At 41.8% G+C, this 14,051-nt stretch overlaps 1 protein-coding gene across 7 annotated transcripts in view; it reads right to left on the bottom strand.

Annotated features, from left to right (window-relative positions):
* KLF12 (KLF transcription factor 12) overlaps window positions 1–13,743 on the bottom strand; it is a 261,300-nt gene extending 247,557 nt beyond the window's left edge. For 3 of the 7 annotated variants that reach the window (XM_064504758.1, XM_026120828.2, XM_064504761.1), the window contains exon 1: window positions 13,315–13,741. The gene's annotated coding sequence lies outside the window, so the exon portion shown is untranslated. The other 4 variants (XM_064504760.1, XM_064504757.1, XM_064504763.1 and 1 more) reach the window with 3 other exon arrangements.
* Window positions 13,744–14,051: the final 308 nt, after the last annotated feature.

Raw genomic sequence — 14,051 nt, 5'->3', positions numbered from 1 at the left:
GTAGAAATTTAGTTTTATTTATATAATTATATCTCCTGAAGTAGACTGAGAATAGATCAGTATATATGTCAGCATGGAAGGAAGGCTGTAAAAGGGATGCAATACTTCTAGGAGAGAGCCCTGGCTTGTTCAAGTATCAGCAGGACATCAAGGAGAAAATTACTGTGAAAGGGCAGAACTTTCTGAAGTTGAGCAGAGCTCAGCAAAACCAACTAATTTTCTTACTCACTTTTTTAAAACAGATATAAATAATAAACAGTAGTTATGGGGGGAAATGGAGTGTCTGAACAATAACAGCATTATTACAGCTGAAATGATCCTGAAAAATACATGGGAAAAAAAAAAAAAAAAGAAAAAAGAGAGAGAGAGACAAAGGTCTAAAAAGCCCAACACAGTGTACATGCACCAAAAACTGTGCATGGGTGTTGTGCTCATCTCATTTCTGTAGCCAATCAAAGCATTGTTTTTCATACTTAAATAAAATACATTGAATAAATGTGTCAGAAAAGACACTTCAGAAATGGGGTGTCAGTACAATCAACTGAGAATAAATTATTTGAAATATAAATACACATACTCTATCTTTTGACAATGTTAAATAATCCTAGAAAAAGCAGGTTAACAAAGAGTATCCCCAAAACAGTGTGGTAAAAAATGATTTGCTTTAATATTATTATCTGTTCTAATGAAAAATTCTGATTTTTATTTAAATCATTCTTTTTTAAAAAGTTAAAAGACAAAATTAAGTTTGAAATTATGACAATGATTTTAATTCCTCCTTTGTCAATGCTCAAGCAGTACTCATTTGCTTTTGAAGTTTCAAAATGTCATAGTAACTTGCCAAAAATCACTGACTAAACAAAACTGAATTGTAGTAAATTGATGAATAAGCAGGGGCACACAGGAGAATACCTTCTTTCTCACAGCTTATTCAACTACAACAGACAAATAACTAGCTTGTTCAAAAAATTAAAAATCTACTGGGAGAAAAAAAACAGGTAAATTTATTTTTCTCTTCCATTTTAATATAAATAATATGCTGAAGGATGATATCTACTAGTTTGAAAATACTCAAGGACATTTTAAACTGTGAGTTAGTTTTATTAGCTACATATCATCTTTCCTTTATTTAATAAACAAGTTGGTTTTGAATAAAAATCCTTTTGTAATATTACTTCTACAGTAACTTGGAACATTAAAATATTCAAATAATAAAAATAGCTTAAATGATGATTTACTCATTTCATATGAATTCCAATTTCTATCAAAGTATAGCTTGACAAGGCTGGTAGTGAAATTAAACCATCTAGTATATAAAAAACATATCATTAGCTTTATTGAAATATTAAACATGGAAAAATCAAAAATATGAGTAAACAAACATTAAACCTTTTAAATAAAAAGGTATACATATAATGCATTCTCTCAGCTCAGAATAGGAGCATACTCTGTATAAAAAATATTTATTCTGCTGCATACCAATGTGCTTAATGTTACTTAACCAATGGAAGTCACTGGAAATGGAATGGAAATAGGAATAAAAAGTACAGAAATAAGAAAAGATTTAAACTAATTGTTTAAATCTAGGTCTCTTGCTTGCTACTTTAAGTCAAAATGATTTAAATCAATTCACTCTCTCCAACAGCTGCAAATTAAAATACTGTTCAATTATGCAAACTCTGAGAATGAAGGCAGGGAAGGAATTGACAAGAGACTGGTTGACCACTCACTTAAGAGACAGAGGTATAATAAGGTTAAATGGTTGGAAGCCAAATATATAGACAAATTCAGGGAAAAAATAATGCATAAAGATTAGAGTAATTACAATCACTGGAACAACTTACTGAAGAATCTGTTTGATTCCTCATCACATGAAGTCTTTTATGTTACAATCATATATCCACAAAATGTTCTAGCTCCTACAGAAGATGTTTGCTTAATGCAGGCTTAAGCGAAATTCTACTGACTGCATTATTTAAATTGAATTAGATGATCCTAATGGTCTCTTCTCATCTTCATATCTATGAATCTATAATTTGATCCCATGCTTAAAAATTAAAAGAAATATTTCTTCTCACTTCACTAAGTCCTTTCCCCCAATGAATACAACTTAATTTGACTTAACAGTAAGTTCCTTCTGATATCTGCTTAAGTGCTAATACGTCCACCATCAACTAAAGACTTCAAACAGAACAAGGCACCATTTGAAAGCATCCTTCTAGTTGACACTGAACTGGACATGTAGCTTCACACTTCAATTAAGAACTTAAACATATACTTTCCAAGTCTTTTTTTTTTTAAGTCATTGTGGACTTAAAATATATTTTACATGCTGCTCTATTGAGGGGCACAAACCTCCTTAGCCTATGACAAAAGTAAATCTCCCTCTCAATATTAGAGTCCATGTTCAGGCAGAAGCAGAGAGCACTATAGAGAGAGCCTATGCCAGACACCAAAGGCAAGGATGGTAGTTTTATAGTAACAAAGCCTAGAAGCACTCCTTCTAAACCTACTGAAATAAGAGTTCAGTTTCAAGTTGAAAGCCTCCTACTAAAGAGACATAGCACTAGATGGTTCTCCAAAACCAGTGATCATATGAAGTGGAAGAAAAAATCGAATTCAGCAGCTATGGCTAAATTCAACCTTGTTCACTCACGCAGAAATCCTTAAAAGGATTTGAAACTTATATATAGGCTGAATTTGGCTTCTCTTTTTCAATGGCATTTTCAATACTGTCAAGATGCTTTTACGACATGATTACTATACTTCACAAAACTGTCAATCCCCAAACTTTTTCACAGAAGTCACAGTCTAATCATTCAACTTTTACCTAAAAAACACTACAGTGTCTAAAGACCATTGACTGGAATTATTGTTTTAGCTCAAACCAAATGAATATCACAGCATATTAAGTCTCACTTCTACTTCCTTCTGTAAAAAACACTTTTCCAGATTCTTTTATATGGACATAATTTTTTGGTTTTGCTGATTTAATTTTAACACTGCATAACTCAAGAAAAGGAGAGCATTTTAACCAGCAATATTTTCATATTTCTAATTTTCCACTGATACAAAATGAGGACACTTTGTGCTACATTTACATTGTTATTTATAATAGCACAGGAGTAACTACCAGCAGCAACATCCTTCACTATCATTATCACCACCCCATCTTCTATCACAGCCCAAAAGGACAAGAAGTTTGATTAGCCTGCAGGTGCAGGCGTGCTTTATGTGAAGAATGACAGCCAAGCTACCTTCAGCAAATGAGCTTTGGTTCAGGACTGGGCCTTGTTCATGCTGGATCTGCTGAAGGACACTTCCATAATCAAAGCCAAGCACATATGGAAGTTCTCACCATGTCTGTCACCTGCTCCACTTTCTGCATGGATAGAAGTTGTCATGGAAAACCACTCCCTCCAGTAGACAGCCCATCTCAGACAAGTTGTTAATTAGTCTCTGAACAACTGGAAGATATCATTTACGTGGAACAAATAACAATTTTAAGTGAATAAATAGGATTAAGGGCCACTGGTTTATCTAGTGGAAGGGCTTGGAAGAAGGAGAGCAGTCTGAGCAAAAAAAGCTAAAAGAAAAAAGCATAGGCTGAGAAAAAAAAAAGTAGTTAGAGTTGCTACACTTTTCACAGAATGAAGACAGATATAAAATAATCCAGAAAATCTGAGTGGTAATAAAAATTAAAGAGGCCTTTTAATCACAAGCCACTGTTCCACTCAGAGCATTAATGGAAGGGTTACAAAGAGGAAGAGATGTCAGAGTACAACACTCTTCACCTAAAAAGCAGCAGAGTAGCACGGTTAAAAACAGGTAGAAGACAATGCAAAGCTAAATGTGCAGTGACAAGAACTGATGGACGCAAGTGCGTCAAATTGACTGCAGTCAGAACTAACCATAATAAGAAACTTTCTTCCTCTTTTAATTCCTCTTTTTAGGAAAGGAAAAAGAGGTGCCCATGAAACTGGCATGTGCGTGGAATTTAATAATTTGGGGAGAGAGCTGAAAGTACAGGTATTTTTCACTTATGCTGAAGGACTTTAGGCTATGCCAACAAAATGACTTAGGTACCAGACAAATACGCTTCTGGTGCTCACTCTACCAAAGGAATCCATAGCCCAGTAAAGTGTACTTGTTCTCACAATGTGCAGGGCAAATTAAATACCAAATAACGGAAGCCACAGAATGAACCCATGGAAGAGGAAATGCATTATTCCTCCCCATCAGTGAATCCTGGAGAGACAGGAATGGTTTTCTAAGGATTTAAACACACACAGTAGAACTCCTGTCACCTATTTTTAAACAAATGCACAGTATATCTCTATGTGTGAGCTAGTCATCTTAGACTTCCGACAGAAAGAAATGAGTTCCTTCAGGATATAATTTGTTTTAGACACACACTCTAAAAGTGTCACCTTCTTGTCACCAACAAATGATGACGGCATCATTCTTACCTTTCCACCAAAGCCCACTAGTGAAGCCTCTCCTTTGGACAGGGGAGACCCGGTACAACTCCCCTCCCTTCCTGAGGACTCAGAGATGACCCTATATATCCCCTGTGACTCATCTAATGCTGGAACTTGGCGGAGCTTCAGAGATGGGATTCCAACAATGTTCCCACAGGAGCTATTCACTTTGCACAAAACAACTATATACACTTTTGACCAAAAAGAATGATTGTGGCATAGTGATTTTAGTACATAACTCTGAGGTGAGGTTGAGCTGCTTCCTTTAAAGAAAGCAACATATTTTATTGAAGCTATTCATCAGAACTCAGAAGCCTCACCCACCTTATGTGTGTGTTTGTGATTATTATGTGTAGACTCAAGACTCCTGTCACTTCCTAGCTCATGTGCTTCTCTAGAATATGAATATATATTTATATAAAGTATGCACATAGCATTCTTAAATCCATCAACACATGAAAACTAAAGGACAGCACATCTCCAGTGAGCACAAAATAAACCCATCTTGCACACTGGTTAGGATCCAAAGAGGAAAATTTGTACTAAATCTACTAAGTTCTTCTTCACTTCATGCTATGTTTATACTTGTTTACTTGTGTCTATTGTAAACTTTATTCCAATACAATCACAACCAAAAATTACACATTTATCAGTTTCTCCATCTTCTCAAAATAGAAAATTCAGAATTATTGAGATATACTCTTTACACAAATGTCAAAGACATTTTAGAAAAAGGTTGATTTAGCTGAATGCGGATCTGGAAAGTAAAAGCGAAAATGGTAATGCTATTGCTGATGAATTAACAGCCTCCAAATCTTTCTGCTAAATAGAATGAGTTTACATGCTTTCCCTTTCAGAAGGAAAAAAAAAAAAAACCTGTCCACTTTGCTTATTTTTTTCTTGCAAAATTATGTAGGACACTGTCTATGCAGAAGACTACTGCTTAGATACAATAACTGAAAAATTAAGTCATCTTGTAACTCTTACTGATTTATAGGAATCAGAAAGGAAGGGTTTTTCCCCATCTCTAGGTTTTAAGAACATCATTTCATTTCCCACTTATCCAAAATTTCCTTGCAACTGAAAGATTCTATGAAAAAGGGATTGGAAGAGCTCCAACTACTGTTCAACATTTAAAAACATTTTAAAGTGCCATGAATCATAGCTCTCTACATGTTCTATTAGAACACTGCCAACCAATATTCAAAGACTAACTCAAAATTGCTTTATGCCAGCACTGCATGCTCAAAATAAAAACAAACAGATACAAAAGAAAAATCACTTCAACATTATTCTGATTTTAAGTCAAGTCCTGCTCAGATTCATGTCAGTGCCACTGGATAATACAGCCATAGCTTTACTTTTTCTTAGTCAGGAAGAACTGGCAATGAATAACACTAAATCTAAACATCTTTGTGGCTAACTTAGATGACCAACTGCTACCATATCAATGAAAACACCGTCCTCAGTTTTTAGCACATCCCCCTGAAAAAGCTGGTCCCACAGAAAAAAGAAATAACATTCAAGGTAAATGACAACCATCACAGGTATTTTTTGATATTCATATCATAAATTTATAATACTACCTTATTCTCTTTATGAAACCTTAATCACTTCAGCTGAAATTCTCCAGTGTTTGCTTCTGTGAAGTTTGGTTTGAAAGTTCTCAACACCAATCCATCAGCTATTTCTGACAATTTGGGGGGAAGCTAAAAAAATAATTCACGGTATTTTAATTCAGAAAGATTCTCCCTCACTGATCCCTGGAAAAAGGTTCTATACTTTTCAAAGGAGAAATTGCACAGCTTAGATGCCTTTACCCACTTCAGTGACAGTCTGTTGAGATCTGGACAAAACATCTGAGAATAACAACTTGCACATGCTCAGGAAGGCTTCCAGAGCCTTGCAGGTAAAGCTACTAACTCTGCTAACAAACCCAAATGTACTTCCAGCAGCCTCTGAGCACAATAGTTGTATCAAACTGCTGGCAGGCCTAACTGTGCTTCCCACCTTGCAGTCAGAGATCTAAAGCTCCAGAAAAGACAGATGCAGTACCACCACCAGTAAAGTACTGTCTGGCCTAGACAGAAGAAGGCTAAGAAAAAGAAACTATCGTTATGTACTCATGGGAGAATTGGTGTTAGCATTCGTAACCTGGTGCTCTTTGCAACTCTGACCGCTGAACAGAGCCATATGGTAATTAGGAATTAGGATCGTTGCTTCCCACCTTATGGAGAGGGTAATGAAGTGGTTATGTTAGGTGATGCCTGTCAGAACTGAGATCAGAATTCAGGTCTCCAACACGATACACCATCTGATTAATTATCCTGTTTATTGCATGGATGTCCAAGGTTATGCATTTAATTGTTCTATGTTTAAACAACTAGAACACACTCACCCCCAGAGACAGGAACAAAGCTCAGGATTTTTGAGTCCCATCATTACTCTGCTATGTAGCAAACAGGGTGCCAGCCATTAGCAAAGAGTGTACTTCATTCCTGCTCTGAAGGCTGGTTCACACAAAGGACAAAAGCTTGCTACTGCTAACCAGACATTCCTTTAACTCAAGTGGTGCTGGTCTGTGCTGCAATTCCAAAGCTCGTCAATTCGAGCACTACCAGTGACCCGTATAAGGATAAACACCATTGTGCATGATGAAATTTCCGTTTCTTCAGTACGCCCAAAAACCAACCAAACAAACAAACAAACTAGAAGATAAAAAAGAAATACAACCATCTTGGAAAATTTTATTTCATTTCATGATGCGCATATTTTAATGGTCTTTAATTATGTGATCTCACTTGACCCTACAGAAGCAATTTTACTTCTGATATATCTTAACTTTTAAATACTTAACTTAGTGATTTTAATGGATGTAAAACAACAAAAAAGTACTAATCAGCAAGACATCATCTGGACAAATGCTACCCTTGTATGTGCAGCTGAAGAGGTTCCTGTGACAAAGGAGCTGATCTGCACAGATGTGGAAAGCGTGAATAAAAATAATCAGTATGAGGCTTAAAGGTTGGAGGTAACGGAGCTCCCTGAAAGTGAGGAGGAGACAGTGCCAGAGGATCCAAGATGGGACTAATTTCGTACAAACAACAGAACACCACCATGAGGTCTGTTACAGCTGGTGGGCTGAGGTTGGCTTCACCAAGTCACCTCTACCCTGTAATGCGGCAGGGAAAAGGCAGCAGAGAAAGAGGATCCCTTCCCTTCAAGAAAAGTGCCTGGGATTACACACTGGCCTGTGCTAATTTCAGCCCCTGAATACACTTCACATGAACTCATACATTCACTCCTGAGCCAAGTTTTACCATATATTTCAGTTGAGTAACGTAGGGATAGCTTGTGCCACCATCCCTTCCCAAAAATGCAGGACATAAAAAAAAAAAAGAAATAGTTGTAAGACCAAAGCAGAGCCATGATTAAAAGTCTTTTTCTTCAGTTCAAATCACATTATCTGGCAGTAGACATAAATGCAAAAAATATTTTAATATTATACTTTGATTTTGGCTGGACCACAGTCTAGATCATACTTTCTGATAATCCCTTGGTATTTATACACTGAAAACAAGAAAGGAAAATCCACACAAGCTCAGTGTTATGTATAATGGAGGCATACTGACTTCTTACCAAAGCTACCTTGACTTTTCTCCTCCTTCTATCTTCCAGTATTCTTTTACAAATTCTCTGCCACCCAATGCTAAATAAATAAAATTAGGAACAGACTACCATTTCTGTATTAGATTTATTGCTTGTGAACAAATACGAAAGCATAAATTAAGAATAAACTTCAAACCACCAATCACACCAAACTTGAAAAAAGTATGAGAAAGTTCACAGATTTTAGAGCACTAACACTGTTTTATAATAAATTAAAAATGACTGCACAGTTATCCCTGCGTTAGTCCAGTTTTACCCACTTTTGCAACAGCGATACGTACATTACATCTAAACACTCCGGCCAAGTTTGCCAACGTAGCTTTATGTCTAGCTATAAACTAAAAAAATATTTTGACAGTGTGATTCCTCAAATGTAACTCTTGTTCCTTGTTTATTTGCACATCTAATATTGATTTCCAAAAAAAAAAAAATCGTTTAGCTGTAACGAGGACTGTCTAAAGTTCAGTTGTTGAACACTGCAGTCTCACAGGGTAAGGTTACATGGAGCTTTTGATTGACTGAACAGCACTGTTAACAGTGTCTTTAGTATTACAGCAAAAAAGCATTTCTCTTTTTTCTAGCACAAAGTATGTGCTTAATTTTTGAAAAGAAGTAATTTCTTTATCACTGCATAGGAAGCGTAGTCCTATCATGCTTTCACACGTGCACTTTTGAGACTCAAAATCCATCTTACAGGTACAGCATAGCATACTCTGCACAAAAGTAAAGGGAAAGCCACAATCTGACTGCTTAATACTTTTTTTCTACACCTCACTTTCAAACGTCATGCCTCTTTATGTGTTTTCTTCTTAGCTCAGGAAAGTGGGCATGCTTGTGTTTGCAGCTCCTCCTCTTTCAAAAACGCACAGCTGCAGCTGTAGTAAACAACCACTAGTCAAGAGCTGAGAAGGTCAAAGTCTCAGTGCTGCATCCATTTCAGCTTTTCTAAAAACGAAATTTCCATTTCAAGAAATTATTTTCTTATTTCATTTTGTGTTATGTCAGAGAAAGGCAAACCTCACAGTCATCTTCCAAAAAACAAATCAAGATACAATATTCCAAAAAGCCACAGGCAAAACACTTCAGTAAAAACAATTATTTTGCCTTGCTTTATTAATATACAAACACCTTATTCACAGTCTCATATTTTACTTGATTTGACAAATACAAATATTGAGTCAAGATCAATCTTGTTTCAAAAAGACCTGTTACTCAACGGAAATGATATTTCTTCCTTTAAGAAATGGGCAGAGGTTGGCCAGGCTGAAAAGCGCTACCAGCAGCCACGTGACACTCACAGAGGTGATCTACCAGCCTGAAGTATGAAGACTACAGCACTATAACTTTGGGAACGCTAGCATAAATGGACATTGGCATAAAAAGACATTGTTTACCCAGTGATTAGAGAACACATGGACCTTCCATTTGTAACTACTCAGTGTGGACAGATGCCTATCCAAAATCTAACCAACAGGTACCCTTCTAGCACTGCAACATGCTCTGAATTATACAGAGTTTCTGCAACATAACAGTGTAGCAAGAGATCCCTGAACCCTTGGGAGAGACATAGCACATTTTGCTCACAAATGCTGTCTGTATTTCTATTTAATTATGGTGGTAACATCATGCGGCACATTGGTGTGGGAACGGAAGAACGAACAGAAAGATGATCACTACAAGAGTTTACAACCTAAGCCCTTTGCTAACCCCACTCTACCACCTCATGGGAGAAGAACTTATTCAACCCCGCAGTATTTAGACTTCCTGTCTTCTGAAGCAAAATTCAGCTGGCACATATTCTGATCAGGCTAACTGCAACAGAAATACCTGACAGAGGATTCCATGAGTAGTGCGTCCTGAAATCTTAAAGTTTATTTCTAAAAGTTGCTATACGTATGCTTCTGCTCTCTATTGGGCTTCTAGGGTCCTTTTCAGCAAAGGTTTTTTTCACAACAGACAGTGGGCAGGCCTGAAAATATTGCCACTAAGTATCGCTGGGGGGAGGAGGGGGGAAGCGTGGAGAGGGAGGGGACTCCTCTTCCATCCCCCATTCTGCACATGTTTGATATTGCTTCATTATCAGAAGTAGAAACCAAACAGTATCTCTCAAATGCTAAATTCCTTGCCAGCCCCCCCAGTGCTCCATGGCACATCTCCTATTTCTTACTCAAAGAGCTTATTTTTCCCCCGCAGGCAAATACTCGGGGAAGAAAAAGAAAATATAATTTTCGCAGTCCTCTTTAAATTTTATTCACTACTCCATTAACTGATGAAAAAAAAAGAAAAAAAAGTCCAACCCACCTTGTAAAGCTGCCAGTATCCTAAAGAAAGGTGTTCCCTACACTACCCCTCCTCTGGCTGCCCATTCTATCGATTCCAGGTATAAGACGGGGGGGGGGGGGGGGGGGTGTGGAATACCACCCCTGCTGATCAGCAGAAGTGGCTGTCAGCGAGCTCCCGTGCTGAGCGAGGGGGAGGACGGGGGGACGGGTGCTGCGCCCCAGCCGCTAAGGGGTGACGTCATCCTGCACCCACTAGCAGCCCCACAGCCAACACCGCTGCCACACGCACACTGCCAAAGCCTCAAACAGCACGGAGGAAGGGGGGGGGGGGGGGAAGACCAACAAACAACCCCCCCTGTCCTCCCCACACAAACACACACACACACACACACACAAAAAGAACCCACCACACACACAGCGTTTCATTTCCTACCCGCTTTCTCAAACCATGGCGGGGGGCTCATTTGTAACGAAAGGTGACACGCTGGCTTTCAGGCAGCAGTGAAATTTTCAAGTTGATTATGTCCCAATAGAAAGCTTTTTTCACCACTGCCCCCACACACAAATAATATATAAAAAAATTCAAACAGACTCTATTTACGTAGCTTTACATCACTAATAAAATGCTCCTATCACCCACCTCCAACCTATTCAGCATAGTTACTAATTCTACACTAGAGACCACTTTGCTGTTCCTGTTACATTTCAGAGTTGGAGACCAACCAGAAACCAGAAAATGGAGCCCATATGCCAGTGCTATATAAAGCAGCTTTGCAAACTTGCCATGAATATGTACCTGCCATGGCAAGACAAAAAGGAAAAAAAAAGAAAAGAAAGAAGAAATCCATTTATTTTTATGATAGATAATGAAAAAAAAAGGTTTACTTACTTATTCGGGGGGGGGGGGGGGGACTGCCAAAGGCTAGTAGAATTTTACAAGCATGATATAAATCATGGTGCAAGTGAACTTAACTGTTTATCTTCAGTATCTGATATAAAACTGCTCATGTCTGCTCTGTTTCTAAATACATTTTTTTAAACAAACTGATTTTTGTGTGCTGTCAAGAGCAAATACCATGTAAAGATTTGAAAAGACTGCTTTCTGAAACAAAGTATTATATTCCTGTAAATGACAGTAAAAAAAAAAAAAAAAAACCAACTAGCAGGAATACACCCAGTGTTTAAAAGTGACCACTCCTATACACATCACAACGTCCTGCACCACCCTGTCTGTCATCAACACAAATTTCATCTCAGACCATTTACTTAGCTAAACAACTCTGTCCTCCAGTAAGAAAAGGGAAGGGAAAGGTTTAGGTGGATTTACAGGGTGACGTTTATTTGATTGGCACATGTCTTCTGAAGCTGCTCTATGCACATGCTTTTAATGTAAATACGAGTGTTTGTTTCCCTAGCACTGCAAGCTGACAGCACAGCATGTGTTTATTTTTAAAAAGATAATAGCCAAGACGACGTTACTCTCAGATTTTCTCATCAAACGTGCAGAAACAGCCCTTCAGTGAGCTGTGCAGTTAAAGCAGAAGTGACAATATTATCTATACGCTTTATCCAGATTACCTATTCCACTGCACTTGCACTTTAACCAAACAAAGTCAGCCTTTATCAGTCCAATTAAAGTTGGTATTACCATTTCGATACACAGAGCGGTGCCGGCGGGGGGGAGGGAGGAAGAGAAGCGATGGAGGGAATACAGCACAAAGGATTTGGTACTTTCAAACACCCAGTTTATAATACGCTATTAATCAGTTCTGGCATATTCTTTTTTCTTTTTTTTTTTTTTTTTGTCCTCAGTATAGAAGTTCACAGAAAGTTACGACAGCGGTTCTGCGACCAACAAAACCGGGATGGGCTCCCCGCGCCCAGCCGCCACCCGGTTACCACAGGCTCCTGTCACCGCGCTCGGCCCGCCGCCGCCGGCGGGCTCCCCAGCCGGCCCCCAACGGCCGGACCGCCCGCTCGCGAGCGGCGCCCCAACGGCCGGCCCCCAACGGCCGGACCCCCCGCTCGCGAGCGGCGCCCCAACGGCCGGATCCTCGCGGGCGGGCTCTCCGCAAACTTCCCCCCCGCCTCGGTGCGGCTCGGTCCACCTTAACTGCGAAGCGCAGCCCGGGGCCCCGCGCTCGGAACCGCCGCGAGTGACAGCCGCACAGCCGGGAGACGGCCCCGGCGGGAGCACCGGGACCGCCGCCGCCGCCAGCTCCGCCTTAACCCCTCGCTCCCCGCCGACCCACGCCACACGCAACGCTCCTGCGTGACAAACTAGTGCAGCAAATCCCGAATTTCATCATGACACGTATTTGTTTGCCCAGGCACCGCCACTTCTGTGGCCAAGCGGTTCCACTCCATGTAAACTACGTATGTTAGCATGCATTATTTGACGAGGGTTTGTTTTTTGTTTATTTAACAGCCTTCTCACTGGTAATCTAATAACCTTGCATTCAGGCTCGCTTTGCCAAAGCATTCCCTCCCTCCTGCCCACCAACACTTGCCCGCTTAAAAGATCAGCCTTCCAACATTTTAAAATGATTTAACTTTAGTATATGATTTTTTTTTAGAAGAAAGCTAACTGGGACAGCAAAAAAAAATGTATGTTTATTCTGGTAAGAAACGGAATAGGCACAGACCTGAGCAGAAGCTGCAGAGCAGGAGAAATTGTTTTCTTTCCCTTACACAGGGTCCCCTCTCTCTCCCCGACACTCACAGGGGCAGTGTCACGCACGCACGCACACTCGCACACTCACTCACACGCACGCTCACGCCCGCACACACACTCGCACAGAGCCGCCCCGGCGGCTCCCTGCAGTTCCCAGGAAATGAATGGGGGGCAACCCCGGGAACTGTGGCGCTCGCCGCCGACTTACCCGCATCACATGATGTGCTACAGGCAGGGTGGACCGGTGGGTGGAGGCTCCGCCGCCCGCCCGCCCCCCGCCCCGCGACACCACGTAACGCCGCGGCGGGGCCCCGCGCGGGGGCAGCCGCCCCGCCACCCCGCGGCTTGGCTCGGCGCGGCCCGGCCGCCCAGACAAAGGCCCCCACAGGCGGGCGAGCCCCGTCCCCCTCCCTCGCAGCTCTTGCGGACGCTGGGCGCCTCTGCTGCCGCGCGGTGCCTCCCCGCCCCCACGGCCGTCGCTGGGCGGGGGAGGGGCCGGCCCCCGCCCCTCCGGCCGCCCGGGGCCCCGGTGCGCCGCCCCGCCCCGCCCCACCCCGCGAGGTGGGGATGGGAACGTCCGGCCGCGACGAGACGAGCTGCGCCGCCGCCCGCCCGGCCCCGGCGCGCCCCGCCCGGCCGCAGGGGGCAGGGCCGGGCCGGGCCGCGGGGGCGCTGGGGCGGGGCCGAGGGGAGGGCAGGGCAGCGCCGGGACAGCGGAGTGCGGGGCCGCTGGGGACGAGGGGGCAGGGCGCGGGGGAAGGGGGCTGGGGAGAGGCCCGGCTGGGGGGGTGGCGCCGCCTCGGCCCCCCGGGGCAGCCGCCGGGGCGGGAAGGGCGGGGTGGGTCGCCGGCGGGGGCCGCGGGCAGGGGGGCACCGAGAAGCGCCGCGCGGGGGGAGGGTGCGCCCCGGCTGTCCGCGGACGGTGCGGGGCAGCGCGTCCTCAAC

This window comes from Dromaius novaehollandiae, chromosome 1 (genome assembly GCF_036370855.1).
Source record: "Dromaius novaehollandiae isolate bDroNov1 chromosome 1, bDroNov1.hap1, whole genome shotgun sequence".
NCBI lineage: Eukaryota > Metazoa > Chordata > Aves > Casuariiformes > Dromaiidae > Dromaius > Dromaius novaehollandiae.
This window is presented reverse-complemented; position numbering and strand designations above follow the sequence as displayed.